Source organism: Felis catus, chromosome D4 (genome assembly GCF_018350175.1).
Source record: "Felis catus isolate Fca126 chromosome D4, F.catus_Fca126_mat1.0, whole genome shotgun sequence".
NCBI classification, from domain to species: domain Eukaryota; kingdom Metazoa; phylum Chordata; class Mammalia; order Carnivora; family Felidae; genus Felis; species Felis catus.
Window position 1 is genome coordinate 6,743,223 of NC_058380.1, and position 21,360 is coordinate 6,764,582.

At 41.2% G+C, this 21,360-nt stretch overlaps 1 long non-coding RNA gene across 1 annotated transcript in view; it reads right to left on the reverse strand.

Moving 5' to 3' along the window:
* Positions 1-6,117: 6,117 nt before the first annotated feature.
* LOC109493690 overlaps positions 6,118-21,360 on the reverse strand; it is a 31,277-nt gene continuing 16,034 nt past the window's right edge. Inside the window, exons 4-5 of the long non-coding RNA XR_002148006.2 lie at positions 6,826-6,912; positions 6,118-6,367 (exon numbers count right to left, since the gene is read on the reverse strand). This is a non-coding gene — a long non-coding RNA (uncharacterized LOC109493690). The remainder of the gene's footprint in view (positions 6,368-6,825; positions 6,913-21,360) is intronic.

Consider the following 21,360-nt stretch of genomic DNA (forward strand, 5'->3'; position numbering starts at 1 on the left):
AGTCAGCTTTGATTACGCACTCCTTCTCATTTACCAGCAGGCTTGCCCTTCCCTCTGGTTTGTTTCTTTTCTGATGCCAGCGTATATCTCAAACTCCTTTCACAGGGGGCTTGGTCTGATGGTTCAAACAGTTCTAGCCTGACACCTCTCTAGACGTTTGCCAAACCAGAGCGGTGCCCATCTTAAGAGGAGAACAGCCACCTAAGGGAGCATCCTATTCTTCTGCAAATGTATTTTACCATTTTAAAATAACACACATATGTAGAGGAAACTTAAATGCACCTGACTAAGTGAAAGAAGCTGATCTGAAAAGCCTACGTACTATGTGTGTCCAACAATAGGACATTCTAAAAAAGGACAAACTATGGAGATGGTAAAAAGATCAGTGGCTGCCGAGCATTAGAGAGGAAGGAGGGATGAGCAGGCGATCTTGGAATCTTTAGGGCAGTGAAACTACTTCGTATGATGCTCTAATGATGGATACATGTCATTATACATTTGTCCAAACCCACAGAATGTACATGAAGAACAAATCCTGAGGCCCCTGGGGGGCTCAGTTGGTTGGGCATCTGATTCTTGGTCTGGGCTCAGGTCATGATCTCCCAGTTTGTGGGTTAAAGCCCCGCATCAGGCTCTGTGCTGCTGGTGCAGAACCTGCTTGGGATTCTGTCTCTCCCTGTCTCTGCCCCTCCCCCACTGATGTGGGTGCTCTCTCTCTCTCTCTCTCTCTCTCTCTCTCTCTCAAAATAAATAAGTAAACTTAGAAAAAAATCCTGATGTAAACTCTGGATTTTGATTGATAATAATGGGTCAATGTAGGTTAATCATTTGTAACAAATGTGCCACTCTAAGGGGATGATAATGGGGGAGAGTGTGCATGAGTTAGGGCAGGGGGCCTATGGAAAATCTCTGTATCTTCTGCTCAGTTCAGCTGTGAACCTATTACTTCTTTATTTTTTTTTAAGTTTATTTATTTTTGGCACAGAGAGTGAGCGTGAGCTAGAGAGGAGCAGAGAGAGAGGGAGACACAGAATCTGAAGCAGGGTCCAGGCTCTGAGCTGTCAGCACAGAGCCCGACGTGGGGCTTGAGCTCATGAACCATGAGATCATGACCTGGGCCAAAGTCAGACACTTAACCAACTGAACCACCCAAGCGCCCCGTGAACCTGTTACTTCTTTAAAAAGAAAATTCTGTTTCTTTTTTTTTAATGTGTATTTATTTATTTTGGAAGAGAGAGAGAGCACAAGCAGGGGAGGGGCAGAGAGAGAGGGAGAGAGAGAGAATCCCAAGCAGGCTCCATGCTCAGGGTTCAGTGCGGAGCCTGACGCGGGGCTGGATCTCACAACTGTGAGATCGTGACCTGAGCTGAAATCGAGAGTCAGATGCTTAACCAACTGAGCCACCCAGGCACCCCAGTAAATTCTATTTCTTAAAAAAAAAAATTATACATACTCAGTACAAAAAAAAAATTGCAAAGTACAGAAGAGTAGAAAAAAAGAGAAAATTATCAAAGTTGATTTAATTTGAGGAACAAGAAAATTTTCTACCAGTCTGATATTCCATCATTCTAATTAAATCATTTGCACATTCAAGAGTCCCCATTCAAACATAATTATCTTTGAAGCAAAAGGTTTTAAACTGCAATCGAAATTATTCTTTGGAATACAGGTTAAGAACCTGGGCTGTGGAACCCAGCAAGCCTGCTTTGAGTGCTACTATTCTGGCCATGTATGAGCTGTGTGACCTTGGGCAAATTACTTAAGCTCTTCAGGTGCCAGTTTCCATCAGCTAAAAAATGGGGATGACAATAATAGAACTTAACTCAGAGTTGTTTTATAAGGATTAAATGAATAATGCATGTAAATTCTTTAGGAAACAGTGTAGGGTACTTAGCAAGCAGTTTTGAACCCTCTATCTAAGAACTTTGTAATAACATCTCTTGAACATACACTGGGTTTTAAGAGTCCTAAGCTTTTTTTTTTTAATTTTTTTAATGTTTATTTATTTTTGAGAGAGAGACAGACAGAACATGAGTGGGGGAGGGGCAGAGAGCGAGGGAGACACAGAATCCAAAACAGGGTCCAGGCACTGAGCTGTCAGCACAGAGCCCAATGCGGGGCTCAAACCCACAAGCCGTGAGAACATGACCTGACCCGAAGTCAGACGCTTAACTGACTGAGCCACCCAGGTGCCCCAAGAGTCCTAAACTTTCAATGAGTATTATGGGCTTTGGAGTATTTCTATTTGCCAGTTTCAAAATATACTCAGTTCAGTATAAGGTCCCTAGAAAGCATAATAAAATTTTCAAATAGGTCCTCTAGTCCAGCACCCTTATTTCACAGATGAATAAAATTGAGCCTAGAGAGATGAAGTGCCTGACCCAGTTGATCTCAGAGCTGGGATTCTTTAGAGAAAATAGACGAAGACTGGTTCTATATCCACTTTTAAACCAATTCCTTATTCCAAACATAGTTAATCCCAATGTAATAATGTTACTTGTTTCGTAGATGACATATCTTGGTAAGTTATAAACTGTAGAAATGTTAAGACCATATGGGTCCAGGTCAGAAAGTTGTTTCTGTCTCTTAAAAGGTGAAAAAGACAACCGTGACCTAGGCATAGTTCCTGGCATATAGTTAGTGATTAATAGGGATTGATAATACACAAGTTAATATTGTGAAAAATTACATTTTTTAGTGAGAATGGGGCAGAATACAATTATGCCCACTAGTGAACTATTTATGCCCAAAAGCTTGAGGACATTGGAGACCAAATTTACACTTTGAGACAAAAGCTGGGGAGAGACCTGAAAGATAGCATACATGAATGATTATGTCATCTGGGAGGGATACAGACTAGAATTTATTAAGAGGTTAGAAGACACTCTGAATCCACTCTGTGAGAACAAGCTGAGAGAGTTATATGACTTAGCAGGATGGTGATTCATTCAGATCGGAATTTACCCAGAACAGGAATTTAAACATGTGGGGCAATTTTTATCTTCTCTTGCCATTTTGTTTTCCTCCAAGGTGATCTAATGGATGGCGTTACCACATCACACAAATTGAGCAGACTCCAATCAAGAACAACAGAATGGCTAACATGGAGACTACTGATGGCTCCGATATAATGTTATGTCATATTTAAGAAAATTGAAACTCACAACAATCACATACAGATTTAAGCAGGCTTCCCCTTGAAATCCCTGCTCACAAACTTTGCCGGTTTGGGTATTTGGGTTTTCACTTCACAGTAACTTGTTTCACACCAAGACATGAGGTCGTCCACTAGACATATGGTGGCGGGAGTCCATACACTGCTTTCACAGGGCTCGCAAGGAAACCTCTACCGGAACCAAACACCATCAACAAAAAAGAGCGGGAGCAGAGTGTTGCACACTTTTGACTTCACAAGGTTACCTTGACATGGGACTGGAGAGTCCCTCCCTTCATTTTAAATTAAACTTAGCCTCTTGTCCCAGCTTCCAACCTAATCTTACCTTTTCGGTGTCACGATGGGTCAGAGAGCAATATTAAGGCTTGGAGTATATTTAAAGGGAAAGTGACGACTTATTTGGTCTAGCACACGGTCCATCCTCATTAGATGAGGGTTCTGACTTTACAAATTCACCTAGTTGCTAAAATTAATTTCGGTACCGGTGCAGCTTTGGGGGTCATTTGCAGATATGCACAGGACAGCAAAAAATTGAGACATCTGACAGCATACATTCACAGCTGAAGTATAAGAGCAATGCTCTACCTTCTTGTTTCAATTCTCAAGCTGTAAAAGAGAGTCCTTCTGTGGTCCATTTAGTGCCATGTCTTTCACATCTTTTGTGCTTTTTCCTAGTGATTTTGCTGCTTAAATGACACCTGAGCATGATCCTGAAGTGCAGTCTAGTGTCCCTAAGCTCAAGAAGGCTGTGACGTGCTTTATGGAGAAAATATGTGTGTTAGCTAAGCTTCATTCAGGCATGATTTATACTGCTGCTGGCCATGAGTTCAATGTTAATGAAGCAATTGTATATATATTAAGTAAGGTATCTAAACAAAAACACACATAAAACTAGGTTATGTATTGATCAACTGATGAAAATGTGTGACCAGTGACTTGCAAGAACCTAACCCTGTATTTCCCCTGGAGGCAACGGTTCAGCATTTGCTAACTCAGTGTTCACAGCAACATTATAGAACATACCTAGTGCAAGTAAGGAGAGTCAACTGTCTCTCCAGGATAGAGATCCCCAAAGATAAGCTAGTAGTTGGATCAATCGTGCTATGCCTTGATCTGAGACATCAATGACATCCCTCCTAACTCTTGACCCCTAAGCTACCACTGAGTAATAGTAGAGGTGATTTGTGCAGGTGGCCTGGCAGTGTGGCCTTTGAGACACAGAAGGAACAACAGGGAAATACTCTTTCCATTCTATGTTGTCTAAGGCTTAGCAGAACTTTGCTAAATCAGAAGTCTGTCTCCTAGAAGTATCAAGTCAGTAAATGGGTGCTTAGAAAATTCAAAACTATGTCAAGGAAAAGTAAAGTCCAGCAAGCATAAGCAAATACATAAATTTTAGTTTATGAAGTTATGGGAAAATGTTTTCTTTTAAAAATTTTTTTTTCAACATTTATTTATTTTTGGGACAGAGAGAGACAGAGCATGAATGGGGGAGGGGCAGAGAGAGAGGGAGACACAGAATCGGAAACAGGATCCAGGCTCTGAGCCATCAGCCCAGAGCCTGACGCGGGGCTCGAACTCACGGACCGCGAGATCGTGACCTGGCTGAAGTCGGACGCTTAACCGACTGCGCCACCCAGGCGCCCCAGTTATGGGAAAATGTTTTGATACATTTCTTTAATTTCTATTAAAAATGCATTGGGGTGCCTGGGTGGCTCAGCCGGTTAAGCGTCTGACTTTGGCTCTGGTCATGATCTCGCAGTTCATGAGTTCGAGCCGCACGTTGGGCTCTGTGCGGACAGCTCAAAGCCTGGAGCCTGCTTCAGATTCTGTGTCTCCCTCTCTCTCTGCCCCTCCCTCACTCACACTCTCTCTCTGTCTCTCTCTCCCCCTCAAAAATAAACATTAAGAAAAGGCATTATAATCACAGAGAAAAGGGGATTTTAGCAACGTTTGTTTCAGTTCTCCATATGATGATTTTCAGATTATTTTAGTCCTTGGGAAATATGACTTGAAAGCCCTCATTTGCCTTTTGGGGCTTGGTATGTCAATTGCAGTTTTGAGCTGTAGACATCCCCAAGACTACCTAGGTTTAATTTACTTGGACCTTGTACAAGATGACAAGATGCCAGCTCGAGTTCTTACAGTCTGTTGTCACACAAGAGACATAAGGGCCTTCCTAAACCAGATTGCATGAGTAGGGACATAGCTCTGTCATCAGGCTATCAATGGAAAGCTGGATTGGATATGGGTGTGGGTCTAACTGGGAGGCTGGGACATCAGTAAGGAGAACTGAGGAGCGCCTCTCATTTAAAGAAAACAAAAAAGGTGTGTGTGTGTTGGGGGTGGGTATTACCAGCAATATCAGTCAAAGGAGGGGGGGGGCACACAGGTGGGGAAGAGTTATCCAAGTGAGCACAAGTGAGTAGATAGATAGCAGATACCCGCAAATGGAAGGCTTTGTTGGTGCAAACATTGACATATTGAAATGATTTGTATTTGGTCTTATTTCCAGTATGTTTTTCTCTTTGTCTTGCAGATACTTGGGTCAGCCAAAAGTGACATCTTATTCTGCCTTTGAGAAGAATCTCAAATATTTTAACAAACCATTTTCAGCTGCTTTCTACCACAGCCTGACTAACCAGGCCAGCCGAAAGTCTGAGCTGAAGCACCAGGGGCATCACCAGTCACAGCACGAAAAGAGAAAATATGCCTGGGCTTCTGGTTAATTTCATCATGGCACATTCAGACAATGTTCTGCGGCCTTTAAAAAGAATGAGAGTGGGGCACCTGTGTGGCTCAGTCAGTTGAGTGTCCAACTCTTGATTTCTGCTCAGTTCATGATCCCAGGGTCATGGGATTGAGCCCCACATTGGGCTCTGTGCTGAGTATGGAGCCTGCTTGAGATTTTCTCTCTCTCTCTCTCTCTCTCTCTGTCTCTCTCTCTCTAAGAAATAAATAATAAAAAATAAAAAGAATGGTAGAGATCTATGTGTTACTATGGGAAGATGTCATGTTAATAATGGTGCACGTGCCACACCCCCTCAGCCCTGACCTCAGGTGCAGCCATGGTGGACAGTTCCCATGCATGATGAAGGTTTCTCGATGCAAGTGCCAGCTGCGGTCTCTCAGATTTTCTACCCCAGGACTTGCTCCAAAGCGGAGGCGCTTTCTCAGTGCTCCCAGAGTGGACTGCAAGTACAAGGAAATTAAACTTTCAGGAAACCCTCAGCAAATGGGGCTGCCTCCCATCCTTTGGAGGGACAATTCTCAGGTGAATTCTACATTATTTCTTAGAGTCTCCATGACATTGGTCCCATAAGCCCCACTGCACTATTCAACTTAGTGATTCTGCCTTTTTTTTTTCCCCTTTGGTTTTCTTTCCTCTCCCGCATTACTCTCCTGAAGATTTCATTCCAAACACCTCGGGATTACTATAAAGAAAAGAAAAGGTATAAATACAGCTACCTGCCTCCCAGGTCCTTTACTCAAATTCTGCTTTTGGGCAAACCCAAACTAAGAGGATATCCATTCAAGGGAGGCATGACCCAAGTTGCATAATTGGATGTATGGTAGTTCCCATTTGTGCAAAAACAAACAAAACACCCACAACAAAACTGTAAGTGATGTGTAGGTATGTTCATATATACCTAGAAATAAAAGCTGTTGAGGGAATCATACCACAGGTGGTGGTTTCCATGTTCTTGAAGCATCCGACTTCCCCTTTAAGCTGTGAACTATATTGTAGAAAAATGAGTAACCACACAGAAATACAACTACTTGTTTTTAAAACATAGTTGGTGATCATCCCAACCCAAACCATCTTCAGAGAATTAACATACAATAAAGTGAACAAATCTGAAGGCTCAGTTTGATGAGTTTTGACAATCATATATACACATATACTCACCGTCCAAAACAAGATAAGAACATTTCTGTGTAAGTTCCTGTGTGGCCCCATTTCAGTCAACTGCCCTCCCCACTCCTAAAAACCACTGTCTGATTTCTATCATCATAGATTACTTTCCCCTATATTTAATTTTATGTAAACAAAGCCATAGAGTATGCACTGTTATTGTGTCCAACCTCTTTGCTTCACATGATGCATTTGAGATCTAGCCACATGTGGATACACCAAGATTGGCTTTTCCCTTCTCTTCTTTAAGGGCATTTAGGTTGTTTCCAGTTTGGGGATAGTATACATAAAGCTGCTATTTTTTTTTTTTAAGTAGCCTTTATGCCCAGCAAGGAGCTCAATGCAGGGTTTAGACTCGTGACCCTGAGATCAAGACCTGAGCTGAGATCAAGAGTCAGACATTTAACTAAGACACCTAGATTCCCCAACTGCTATAAATACTCTTGTTCAGGTCTTTGTGTGGACATATATGTTCATTTCTTTTCAGTAAATGCCTTGGAGTGGATCTGTTGGAACTTAGGGTAGATGTATAGCTTTATAAGGAGCTGATAAACAATTTTCCAAAATGGTTGTACCATTTTACACCAAATAACGAATGCTCCAGTTCCTCTATATCTTTGCCAGAATTTTCTGTTGTCTGTCTTCTTTCTTTAAATGGTCAAAATGGGGTTTCATGTGCATTTTGCCCTGATAACTAATGACATTTGAACCTCTTCTCATCTGGCCATTCTTGTATCTCTTTTGGGAAGGTCTGACCAAGACTTTGCCCATTTTTAATTGGGTCATTGTTTTCACTGTGAATTTCTAGGAGTACTTTACATATACTGGATACAAGTCTTGTCAGATATATATCATGCAAACATTTTCCCCCAACCTATGGTTTATTTGTTCACCTTCTTACTGGTATCTTTCCATGAGCAGAAATTTTTTATTTTGATAAAGCCCAATCTATCAATTTTTTATTTTATGATTTGAAAATATCCTCCTACATTATTTCAGAGCATTTGTTTAGGCTTATGAGTTATCCATCCATTTATATCTATTCAGGTTATCCATCTTAGTTTATGTATAAAAAGCTTGTTCTGGGGGCACCTGGGTGGCTCAGTCGGTTAGGCATCTGACTCTTGGTTTCAGCTCAGGTCATGATCTCATAGTTTGTGGCATCAAGCCCCACGTTGGGCTCTATACTGACAGTGCAGAACATGCTTGGGATTCTCTCTCTCTCTCTCTCTCTCTCTCTCCCCGTCTCTCCTTGCCCCTCCCCTGCTTGTGCTCTCTCTCTCTCAAAATAAATAAATAAACTTGAAAACAAAAAAAAGAAATTCGCTCTAGCTCATGCACCTTGGCAACTCCCATCAGAACGTGGCCAGGCTGCTGACAGGTACATGGAGCACATGTCATACTGGCCTTAAATTACCCCAGTCATCCTGGCCTAGGACGAGCTAGTAGACACCTACACATGTGAGCAACCTTAGGCAAGGTTACCTAAGCTCAACCTTAATCAGCTAAACTGCACACCCCCCTGGGCTAAAGAATGAATGCTATGAGATTTTGTCATCATGGTTCTGAAGCACAATTGTGTCAAGAGAGAATTCATAAGTAAATGATATCTAGAAGTGTAATACAGCTGTAACAAAACCTAAAATTTATGGCATTTGACCTTTAGACTGGGCAATGAATGCAGGCTGGAAAAAGGGTCAGGAAATTACTAGGAGAGGCAGGAAAAATGGTGACCCGTGTTTTTCTGTGGAAAAATATTTGGTAAAAGCATAGCCTGCAATAACTTAGAAGACAGAAAATGTGCCAAATGAACACTTGGACATGAGCAAAGATTTCCAGGAAGAATGTTGACGGTATCATTTGGCTTTTACTAACTACTGCATAAGCCACCTCAAGAAAGAGAAGAACTCAGAAAAGAACAGGCCAGTTTGTAGGCAGAATTTTCACAGAAAATAGAGGGACCAGAATTTGCCAAGTTGGAAAATAAAACTAGTTCTTAAATCCAGCCTCTCAAGGCAGTAGAGTTCTCAAATTAAGATATGGCCTCCAGATATAGACCAAATCAAGAGTGTAGGTGTGAGACCTTTGTTGAGACATCTGGAAGATTCCAGGTGGGACAGAGTAGATCCATCTAGTGGGACAAAAAGGCTTCTGGGACTCACAGCAGCCTGGCATTTCCAAATTAGCACTGATTCGGTCCAAAGAGAGAGACAGGTTCCCCCAAAATTGGAGGGGATTTTTTCAGCACATGGAATTAAGTCAAAATTTGTTTTGTTTTGTTTTTTAAATTTTTTTAACGTGTATTTATTTTTGAAGGAGAGAGAGACAGAGTGTGAGTGGGGGAGGAGGAAGAGAGAGAGAGAGAGAGACAGAACCTGAAGCAGGCTCTAGGCTCTGAGCTGTCAGCACAGAGCCTGACGTGGGGCTTGAACTCATGAGCCATGAGATCATGACCTGAGCCAAAGTTGGATGCTTAACCAATTGAGCCACTTAGGCACCCCAGGTAAGTCAAAATCTGTATAAAACTCACAAATCATGGAGATAGCTATAATGGCAAAAGTAGCCAGCCCAAACTAAGAGGGAGAGAAACTGTTCAAAATGTAAAAAGGCCTCTAGGCTTCCAACCTTCTCCAGAAAGGAAGCAGGCAAGAGAAAGTTGCTCAGAGGGCATACTCTCTAATGCCGTCTTCACAAGAGGTCAAGGAGATATCAGAAGGCAGAGCCAACAACAGCAGAGAATGGAATGACAAATCATTCCCAGGTAGCAGAACTAGGGTCTAATTAGAAACATTTCCGAGCCCAGACTGCAGGAATCTGATAATATTTGCCCAGCAGGATTTCAGAACTACATGGACATCCCATTCTTCCACTTTGGGAATGGGAATGTTCATTGCATTTATATTGTTCCTTTTCACCACTGCATGTGAGGTGTGTGGGAGCAGATAACTTGGTTTTTAGTTTTTAAGTCTCTGCATCAAGAAGAATCACATCAGGGGGCACCTGGGTGGCTCAGTCAGTTGAGCGTCCAACTTTGGCTCAGGTCATGATCTCACAGTTCGCGGGTTTGAGCCCTGCATTGGGCTCTGTGCTGACAGCTCAGAGCCTGGAGCCTGCTTTGGATTTTGTGTCTCCCGCTCTGCCCCTCCCCCGCTCACACCCTGTCTCTCACTCTCTCTCTCTCAAAAAATAAATAAACATTTAAAAAATTAAAAAAAAAAAAAGAATCACATCTGACATTGTGAATCATGAGAACCTGGATTTTAAGCCTGCATCTATAATTGGATGAGACTTTTGGTGTCCCGGGATGGGCTTCCCATATTTCACATGTGGGAAATACTTGACTAATTTTGGCTGGAGGGAAAATTGTAATCTTGTAAAAACCATCCTAATTGTTCACCCTCCCTTACCCACACCCTTTGCCTTATAACTGGGTAAAGCCCTCTCACGGACTCTGACATCAGTAAAGTGAATTGATTTGGCAATGAGATATTAACAAATGAGACACAAGCAAAGGCTTGAATTTGCTTGCGTGTTTAGGTTTGCTCCTCCTCTCCTCTACCTTGGCTCACTGAAGTTACCCTAGTAATCCCAGGAACCCCAAATGAGACCATCCTAGTTCAGCCAATAGCCAGCCAACCGCTACAAATGTGAGCATGCCCAGCCTAATCAGCAGAGGCATCTAGCCAACTTGCAGTTACACAGATGTATAAGCTACAGATGTATAAGCCACAGATTTGTATAAGCGTGCCCAAGTAGGATCAGGTGGATGCAGTCCAGGTCTGCAGAAATCCACAGACTCCGAGCTAAGTAAAGATTTTTGTCGTGTCAGTCCACTAGGATTCTGTGATTGTTATGTGCCATCACTGTGGCAAAAGATGCCTGATACCGATTCTTAATAGGAAAACTCAGCAGTAACTGGCAACTTTCTAAAATCAAATATATAGAGCCATTTACTTTAAGGAACATTTACTTCCCTTCTTATCACTTCTCATTCTCAGGAAAAGGCTTATTTAGCTCATATAATAAAGTTACATGTGTTGGAGGCTATAAAGGTTTGGACAACTGTAGAACAAGTTAGCATTTTTGTATCAGTTTTTCTGGTTGTTTGGGGCTCTATTTTATTCTACCTTGGGTATATATTAGAAACGGATGCAGACTTTGGCTTTTAACTGTACTGTGGTCATGGGCAACATTTTACTAATATGGCTGTTAATTTCTAGACTCCTGTTTCAGGAAAAGGAATTACCTGGGGTTGAGTATGAATCCACGGTGTTCAGAGAACTTCTCTTTGTTCAAGTTCTTGCCTCTAACTCAAGAGATCAATATCATCATCATCATCACCATGACCTACCACAACAACTTCCTGTGTGTTTAGCACGTAAGAGGACTCTGTTAAGCACTTTACATATGTATCTTAATTAGTCCTTGCAAAAGTCCTATATGGCAGGCATTATAATCCTCATTTTGTGAATGAGAAAATTGAGGCTCCATTCCCCACCCTCCCCTTCAACATCACTAATTCAAATTCTTCCCTCCTGCTTCCTTGCCTCAGCCTTTACTTCTGCCACGAAGTCATCCTTGAGCCCCAATTTGAGTTGGGTGGTACCTTTAAATTCCTGTGGTAGCTTTTGCATGTGATTATGACACTCATCGTGTTGTAAAATCTGGGTGATGTCTTTCTACGTCTAATGGCTGCTCTAGACTCAAAACTCCTCTTAGAGGGCACAGAGCACATCTTACTCATCTTTGTAATCCTGTTGCTGTGCACAGATCCTGGTATAAAGTAGGTACACCATAGAACAACTTTGCTGAAAAGGAAAGAGATGACTCGGAGAACGAGTAGGCTCAGAGCATGCACGCACATGCACAAAACCACAAAATCCATGAAGTACCAAACAACCTTTGGTCTGATCAAAGAGTTTCCAAACAACTGATTGATGCCCTTTGCCTCTAGCTGGACAGCAGGGATCTCCAGAGGCTGACCAACTTGGATCAGAGACCGTGGTTCCTGTACTGCACCTGGCTGGAAAACACTTAGACTTTATCAGACAGAGTCTCTCTTGGTACCCTGGCGATTACCTGTGTCCCCAAAGAGCTGAGGGATACTACACCTATCTAAAGACATCCTCTTCCCTGCATTTTGTAAGTTCAAGAGCTTTTAATAAAATTAAAAGTGGCCAGGGGTGCCTGGGTGGGTCAGTCAGTTAACCGTCCAACTTAGCCTCAGGTCATGATCTCGCGGCTTGTGAGTTCAAGCCCCGCGTCGGGCTCTGTGCTGACAGCTTGGAGCCTGGAGCCTGGAGCCTGCTTCTGATTCTGTCTCCCTATCTCTCTGCTCCTGCCCTGTTCACGCTCTGTCTCTCCTTCTCTCTCAAAAATAAATAAACATTAAAGAAAATTATTTTTTCAAAATAAGATTAAAAGTGGCCAGATTGTCTGTTTGCCACTAAAAAGGGGAAAGAATCTGAATCCTGATTCTGTGCCAGGCACTGTCCTACATTTTTTTTTTTAATTTTTTTTTCCTCGTTTTTATTTTATTTTTGGGACAGAGAGAGACAGAGCATGAATGGGGGAGGGTCAGAGAGAGAGGGAGACACAGAATCGGAAACAGGCTCCAGGCCCTGAGCCATCAGCCCAGAGCCCGACGTGGGGCTCGAACTCACGGACCGCGAGATCGTGACCTGGCTGAAGTCAGACGCTTAACCGACTGCGCCACCCAGGCGCCCCTGTCCTACATATTTTTATTTCACTTAAAGACAAGTACTGCCACCCTTCCTTGGAGAAAAAGCTCCTTTATTAATTGTAGAGAATAGGATTGTTTTCCAATTTCTTGTTAAAGCCTTCTTCTGGCCTGGCATTTTGCGAAACAGCTTGTTTGAGAACAATTTATAACAATGATAGTTCATTGGACAATAATTCTTTCTCTGACTTCACCCTCATACTCAGTTTGGTTTTAGGTAGGATTTTGACATTTTCCTATTTACACTCATTTTTATATATTTTTAAAATTGATATATTCTGTGCAAATTTTCTCTGAATCTAAGTTAGAGATACCTTTCCTTTGTATTTTAATTTGAGGAAAGAGAGTTTTTGGTATTAAAAAAAAAACAAATTTGAAATGACTTGGCTTTTTAGGATTACATACCTGCAGATCGTTTTATTTCTCCTGGTTTAATTTCTCAAGTCCAAATTCATTTGGAACTAACTGCACTTCTCAGATTGAAGTATTTCCCAACACCTCACACGGGTCCTTCAGAGTTTGTTTTGTTTTTTTCCTGTAATCTTAGATCCTAGGTAATTTTCTCTTTGAGCTGCCAAATTGGTATAAGAAAGTTCAGAAGTCAGGGTCATAGTATATTAGGATCTAGCTAATTCCTTTGGCTAACTGGATCCAAAGTTGCCCTGACTCTTTCCTTTGTAACAGAAATCCACCTGGTGTGAGACAAGGGCAATGATAATTCAGTGGAAATTTAACCAAGAATATCTTTTATTCTTATACCTAATAATTCTTCCCTTGGATTTCTGCCTTTTCACTATTTAACAGACATGTAAAAGACTATGTGTCATGCTGGAGGGAGGTGGTAATATCCAAACGAAAATACCAAATTCATTGTTCCTCCCCCCCAGATAAAAGACCTTTACAATTTTTAAGTCTGGCAATTTATAGGAATGGAGGTTAAACAGGGACAGATATCCGATGTCCTCAATTTTCTTCCAAAGCCAACGCAAGAAACGTCATCTTATCAAAAAATACATAAAGAGAACAAATGAACCTTTATTTATGTTTTCAGAAACTTTTAGTAAGATTCTCTATCAAAAGCCATCTTTCAAACACAGCACTTAGAATTCTCAAGCAAGTTACATCAGGGATAAGGAACTGATATTAGACATGAAATGAGTAAGTGAAATGGTTCTTTTATTGTGGAAAGTGCGGAAGTTTTGGAGCACCTGGGTGGTCAGTCAGTTGAGCATCTGACTCTTGATTTCGACTCAGGTCATGATCCCAGGGTCATGGGATGGAGCCTTATGTTGGGCCCTACACCGAGCATGGAGCCTGCTTAGGATTCTCTCTCTTCCTCCCCCTCCGCTCGTCCCCTGTTTGCACATATGCACTCTCTCTCTTAAAAAAAAAAAAAAAGAGAGAGGTGGGGAAGTTTCAATACCAGCTACATCCTACAGATCAATACCATGATTGATTGCTTAACATTTTATATATTAATTATATACAGCTCTTCCAAGTGATGAAGTGCTAACTAGATGGGGACACAGTGCAGAAAGTGCTCTCCAAGCTATGAATACTGTTAAGAGGGTGGCCTCAAAGGTATCGACTATAACCTCAAAAACACAGAATCTGCCTCTTTGATTCTTCAAAAATTCAGCTGAAAATTTTGTTTCTCAGGACAAGGAGAACAATACAAAAAAATAAATAAAAGAGAGAGAGAGAGAGAGAGAGAGACTATTATTAGCTGTTTTCATAAAGGTATTGAAAATAAAGCAGAGAGTATAACCTTCCTGCCAAACCTGAACAGAAAGTTCTCCACAGCTGGATTCTAATGCCATCTGTATTCAAATCCTGGCTCTGCCACTCACAAGCTGTATGACACTGCAGGGTCCTGTGAAGATAATAAGAAATCTGCCTCGGAGTGAGATAATACATGTCAAGCAACTAGTATAAAGCTTTGTACATAGGAGGTTTGCAATAGATATTAGTGAATATTATTTTATAGCCTCCTGGCTGTGGGGGGAGAGGACATGGAGATACACTCGTGGTTCAGAAAAAGGCAATGAAGCAGTGTTCCCCGAGGGAAACAGGAACTAGTAGAAGAGGCCAAGGCAAGAGGTTGAAACAAACTGAAAAATCTGGGTCCGTTCCAGGTCACCTGGAAGGAGAGACAGGAAAGCAGAATAAAAATGCAATTTCAGAAATGGTCGAGCTAAGGAGCTGGGAGCTGAAGGCAGAGATCAAGGGTGACGGTGCTGGGTGTTGTATGAAAACCAATTTGACAATACATTTCATATTAAAAAAATAAAAAGATAATGGCAAGTCATGTCTTTCTTAAGAGCCCAAGGCAAGGAGTTAGGACTTAAATCTAGGAGAAGGCGCATGCACAACTTCTCTGAAGGAAAGCAGCACCTCTGAGGCGGTTCAACACTTACTGCTGTTGAAAACACCAAACTCTGCTAGCTCTGAGGTCCTAACAATCTTTACACTGAGTTGTTTCATTTCACTGAGGTGACACAATCGGGCCAAGAAACATTAGAAAAAACAACAACCAAAAATGATTAGACATCTTCAGTCTGCATAACAGATGAGAAAAATATAGCCATGAGGGTATCTACGAATAGGGTAAATAAAGCTACTTCCCAAATTGAGGATATTCATATTTGGCACATTGGACTTCTCAAACTTTCTGTGATGCAGGGCCAGATTTTGTTTATCAGTCAGATGCTTTGTTTTTCCAATCAATTCTGGACTACGATGTAGCCTGGCCACGCGTGACTAGTAGGCGGTTCATGCAAGAGAATCCAGTTACTCCTATGGCTGTCTCTGCACTGTTCGAAAAGAAGAGTCCACTGATTACATGTTTGATGGCTCAGAAATGTCACTTTTTAAATAAGATTTTCTAAATGCTCATTCCAATTTTCTATATTTGCCTTGTTGAAGACTTGTATCAAATGGTTAACAGACCAGCAACAGTCTGTAGACCAACATGAGAATAAGCCCTACTTATGGAGAATTTTAAGCCAAAGAATTGGGTCACGTAGTAAGAAATAGGAAAATTTTGATAATTTAGAGGTATTTTGACCTCCAGTTCAATAGGGCCTGTGTTGCTTCTCACTCCCAACATCCCATTAGAATGATAGAAGAAATCTAAACAGAAAAAATAACTTCAAGGCATACATGGGATAGGAAAGAGAGTGTTTCCAGACCCTCTGAAGAGTGAAAAAATATTGGAAGATATAAAGCAGATTGACAGTGTGAACCACACAGCCTAAACTATAAAAGGCACACACCCCCTCAAAAAAAATGAGTTTCCCAAAAGAACACTGGAATGACTCAAGGTTAGAGATACCAGGATGGGAGAGAAAGAGTGGACCCTTTCTGAGCTACCAGCTTGGAGATTTATCAGCAGTGGTGTAGTAAATAGTACTGATTGCCTCCCAGCACTCATCTGTCCCTCCTTCCTGATGGAACCACAGTTCTGTTTCACTCCTCCCTTATATGGAGCATATGCCTCTGGGAACACCAATCCTCTCAGCTTCAAGGGTGGCCAACATTGGTCTATGTGCAACCTCATGCCCCTTGCTGGTGATTTTTTCAGGAAGGGGCATATGACTCAGGACTCGTCAGCAAGATACATGAATATCTGCTGGGTAGAAATGAGAAAGTACCTAGTCCTGATTGTCGGAAATGGCCAACCTACAACAGAGGGGAGCCAGCCAGCTGGAGGATGAAACCAACACTGTATACAGAAAAACTGAGAAACCAGTAGAATCTGGGGCTTTGATGACACCGTTGAACCTCTCAACCAGCTAGTTCTGGGGCCCATCCTCTGGTTGGGTTCACTCCTAGTGAGACAATATACTTCCTATTCTTTAAGCCAGTTTCATTTGAATGCAGTATATTTGCAGACATTCTATCTAATATTTTTTTTCTCACAGTGATCATGGCCTTTGCTCCAGAGTTAAGGACTCAGGGTAGAGTTTTGGAACATAGAAACTCCCAGAGAGGATGGTGGTACCTGAAAAGTACAACAGTGCCCCAGCCAACCTGTGGTGTCCACCTCTGTACCTCTGCAGAAGGGAAGGTATTACACACTCCAAAGGGGAATCTTGCCCCCAACAGATGTCCCTACCTCCATACCCTCAAAGCCAATGGAGCTGGGGAAAATATCTGCAAACCATAGATCTGATAAGGGATTTATATCCAGAGTATATTTAAGAAAACTTCCACAACTCAACAACCACAACGATCCACAAACAACCCAATTCAAAACTGGGCAAAAGACTTGAATAGATATTTCTCCAAAGATACACAAGTGGCCAATAAGTAAATGAAAAGATCCTCAACATTACCAGTCATTAGGGAAATGCAAACCAAAAACACAATGAAATGCCACTTCATGCACATTAGGAAGGCTATAATCAAGAAAACAAATTTAACGGAAAATATCAAGTTTGGGTAAGGATGTAGAGAAACAGAACCTCTAGCGCATTAAAAATGGGAATGCAAAATGGTCCAGCCACTGTAGAGAACCGTAGAGCTGTTCTTCAAAAATTTAACATAAAGGGGCACCTTGGTGGCTCAGTCAGTTAAGTGTCTGACTTCAACTCAAGTCATGATCTCACAGTTCATGAGTTCGAGCCCTGTGTTGGGCTCTTTGCTAACAGCTCCGAGCTGGAGCCTGCTTCGGATTCTGTGTCTCCCTCTCTCTCTGTCCCTCCCCTGCTTGCTTTCTGTCTCTGTCTCCGTCTCTCTCTCTCAAAAATAATACACATTAAAAAAAATTCAACATAGAACTATATGATCCAGGGATTCCACTTCTGTGTATATACCCATGAGAAGTAAAAGCAGGGACTTGAAGAGATACATACACACCCATATTCACAGCAGCGTTACTCACAACAGCCAAAAGACTGAAACAACTTAGTGTCCATCAACAGATGAATAAATAAAGTGTGGTTTATACATACAATGGGACACTATTCAGCCTTAAAAAGGGAGGAAATTCTGAAACATGGATGAATATTGAAAGCATTGGGTTAAATGAAATAATCCAGGCACAAAAGGACAAACACTGTATGACTCAGTTTATATGAGGTACCTATGATAAGTAAATTTATAGAGACAGAAAATTTAACAAAGGGGACCAAGGGCTGTGGGAAGTGGAGAATGGGGAATTATTATTTAATGGATATAGAGTTTCTGTTTGAGACAATGAAAAAGTTCTGGAAATGGGTAGCGGTGATGCTTGTACAATATAGTATATCCCCCAATCCTGCCTCCAACCTCAGCTGTAGGCAGCCACTAATTATTTTCTGTCTACAGATTTGCCTATTTTTGACATTACATACAAATGGAATCATACAATATTTAGTCCATTGTGACTGGCTTCTTTCACTTAGCATAATGTTTTCAAGGCTCATCCATGTCATAGAAGTACTTTCTTTTTATTGACAAATAATATTCCATTGTATGGATATATAACATTTCATGTGATAGACTTTTTTTAAAAAATGGAGTCATTCATCTTGTAGATCTGCCCTGTAGATTTGATTGGCATTTTGGATTTGGCTAAGTGCTTCTTCTTGATGTGTGTGTGTGTGTGTGTGTGTGTGTGTGTGTTCTGGGGTAGGGGCTGGGGGAGGACTGATAAATAGGGTTGATTAGATTAAGTGTTAATATTATAGACAAGAATATTTTGGGTAATGCTGTATATTTCCTATCCCACTGTGTCATGAAACATGTAATGTCTGGTTGTTCCTTCTATGGACGCCAAAGTGATGAGAGAATTTGGGTGACATCACCTTGATCCCTCCATCACAAAATCCTCCATTAACTTTTTACTTTAGGACTCTAACATTCATTGACCAACATGTTGCTTAGTTCCAGTAGGTGGGAAACTGGTGATTTTCTATTTCTATCATCCCTTCTGCATTTATTACTTGGACTTCTTCCATAAAAAACTTTCATCAATTTTTTGGTTACCCTGAAATGAAGTTTGAAAGGCAAAATAGGGGCACCTGGGTGGCTCAGTCAGTAAAGCGTCCAAGTCTTGATTTTGGCTCAAGTCATGATCTCATCGTTTGTGGGATAAAGTCCCACGTCTGCACTGTCAGCACAGAGACTGCTTGGGATTCTCTCTCTCCCTCCCTCTCAGCCCCTCCCCCAGTAGTGCACGTGCATCCAAGTGCACACCTTCTCTCTCTTGCTCTCTCTCTCAAAGTAAATAAACATATTTTTTAAAAAGGCAAGATAAATACTTGATTCTCTTTTTTTCTAATGTTTATTTATTATTTTTGAGAGAGAGAGAGAGAGAACACACGCTTGCGAGCAGGGGAGGGGCAGAGAGAAAAGAAGACACAGAATCCAAAGCAGGCTCTAGGCTCTGAGATGTCAGCACAGAGCTCAACACGGGGCTCGAACCCTCGAACCATGAGATCATGACCTGAGCCCAAGTCAGAAGCTTAGCTGACAGAGCCACCCAGGCGCCCCTTGATTCTTTCCTGTTAATTTATTAATTTACTGATAAGCTGGTGCCCTAGTAACCTTCAGTGGTGGCCATGGAGGTTTATTTGCTGTTTTGCATTCTTATTAATTTTACGTATCTGATGTGATTTGGTAAATTACAATCACTGTTCTTTTCCTGATGTCTAGATTTTTCCCATTAGTCTTTGATAGTTTGGTTATTTTCTGTTGCAATAAGATGTCCCATGTTCATCTTATTACATTTCTCATCTCAAACTGCAATTGGCCATTATTCCAAGGAGCCCAGGTTCCTTTTAGTTGAAAATCCACAATTTGGATACTAGGGTGCTTACTGCTACAGTATTGTTACTGCTTTTACATCTTCTCAGAGTTGGAAAGGTGAGGACAGAATTAGGAAGTATGTACTGGTTTTTGAAAGAAAAAAATAAAATATTATACTGGTGTTTCTATTTCAAAGTTAAGATTACAAAGTATTTACCCAACTTCTCTGATTTTATGTGTCTCTTTTCTCCTAAACTGAAAATCTTGGTTCTAACATTAACATAATTACTTATTTTCTTTATCCTGTGATAGACCTGCAAAAGTTTAAAACTAGCAATATCAGTATTATTTAAAACAGTAAGACTACTTGGACGCCTGGGGGACTCAACCGGTTAAGCATCTGACTTCAGCTCAGGTCATGATCTGACAGTTTGTGAGTTCAAGCCCCTCGTCAGGCTCTGTGCTGACAGCTCAGAGCCTGGAACCTGCTTTGGATTCTGTGTCTCCCTCTCTCTCTGCCCCTACCCCACTCACCCTCTGTCTCGCTCTCTCTCTCAAAAATATATACACATTTTTTTTTTAAAGTAAGACTACTGAATACAATTGAATATTTCTTTGTGGGTTTTGTTCTTGGGCTATACCTCACTAGGGATGTGAAATCAAAATACCACATATTTTTAAAAATACTGCATATTAAAGTCACTTCTAGTAATGATTTTGTGTAGTTTTAGTATCTTGACATACAGTTGATAAATGGGTAGGGGCATTTGTTTCCAATTCTGGGTTTTTCTCTTTATTGCTTTTTAATTTATATACAAAATATTTACATGGGTCCAAAGTCAAAACTACAACAAAGTAAGTTGATAAAGTGAGTTGGCCAAAACTGAGCTTAGTCCTGCCCAAATCCCCCAATCTTGTTCTCCCACAGAGACAATTTTATTAGCTTTTGATTTGTACTCTGATTGATTCTCTGAAAATACAAGGCATACATATGCATGCCTCTCTTACACAAAGGTTGGCTATTATAAATAGTGCTAGCATAGGGGCACCTGGGTGGCTCAGTCGGTTAGGCATCCGACTTCGGCTCAGGTCATGATCTCACAGTCCGTGAGTTCAAGCCCCACGTCAGGCTCTGTGCTGACAGCTCGGAGCCTGGAGCCTGCTTCAGATTCTGTGTCTCCCTCTCTCTGACCCCCACCCACCTTTCATGCTCTGTCTCTCTCTGTCTCAAAAATAAAGAAACATTAAAAAAAATTTTAAAAATAGTGCTAGCATCTTACTTTTTTCATTTAAATTATTTCCTACAGATATCATCCTATAATGTACACAAATTTTCTTCATTTATTTGCATAATTGTATGGTTAAGAGACATCTTTTTAAAACACAAATCAAACCATGGGATTTATCGGCCTAAACTTTTAAAAAGACATTCCATTGCACTTAGAATAAAACCTAAATTCCTGACCATGGTTCTCAAAGCCTTGTCTTATCTGGACCTACTAGTAACTCCAAACTCACTTCACCCTCTGCTCCCACTAGCCCGCTGTTTCCCAGCCCTGCTTGTATATTAGAGTCATCTGAATGACTTTAAAAATATTTTTTTTCTCCAGTTTTACTCCAGACAAATGAGAATCTCTGGAGGGCAGGACTCCCGCATTAGAAGGATTTAAAACAGTTGTTCACAAACTTTAACATCACTTGTAGGGCTTCTAAAACACAGATTCCTATGTCCCACACTGACATAACTAAATCATTGAATAACTTAATTAAGAAGACGAGACAAATCTCCCTTGCAGA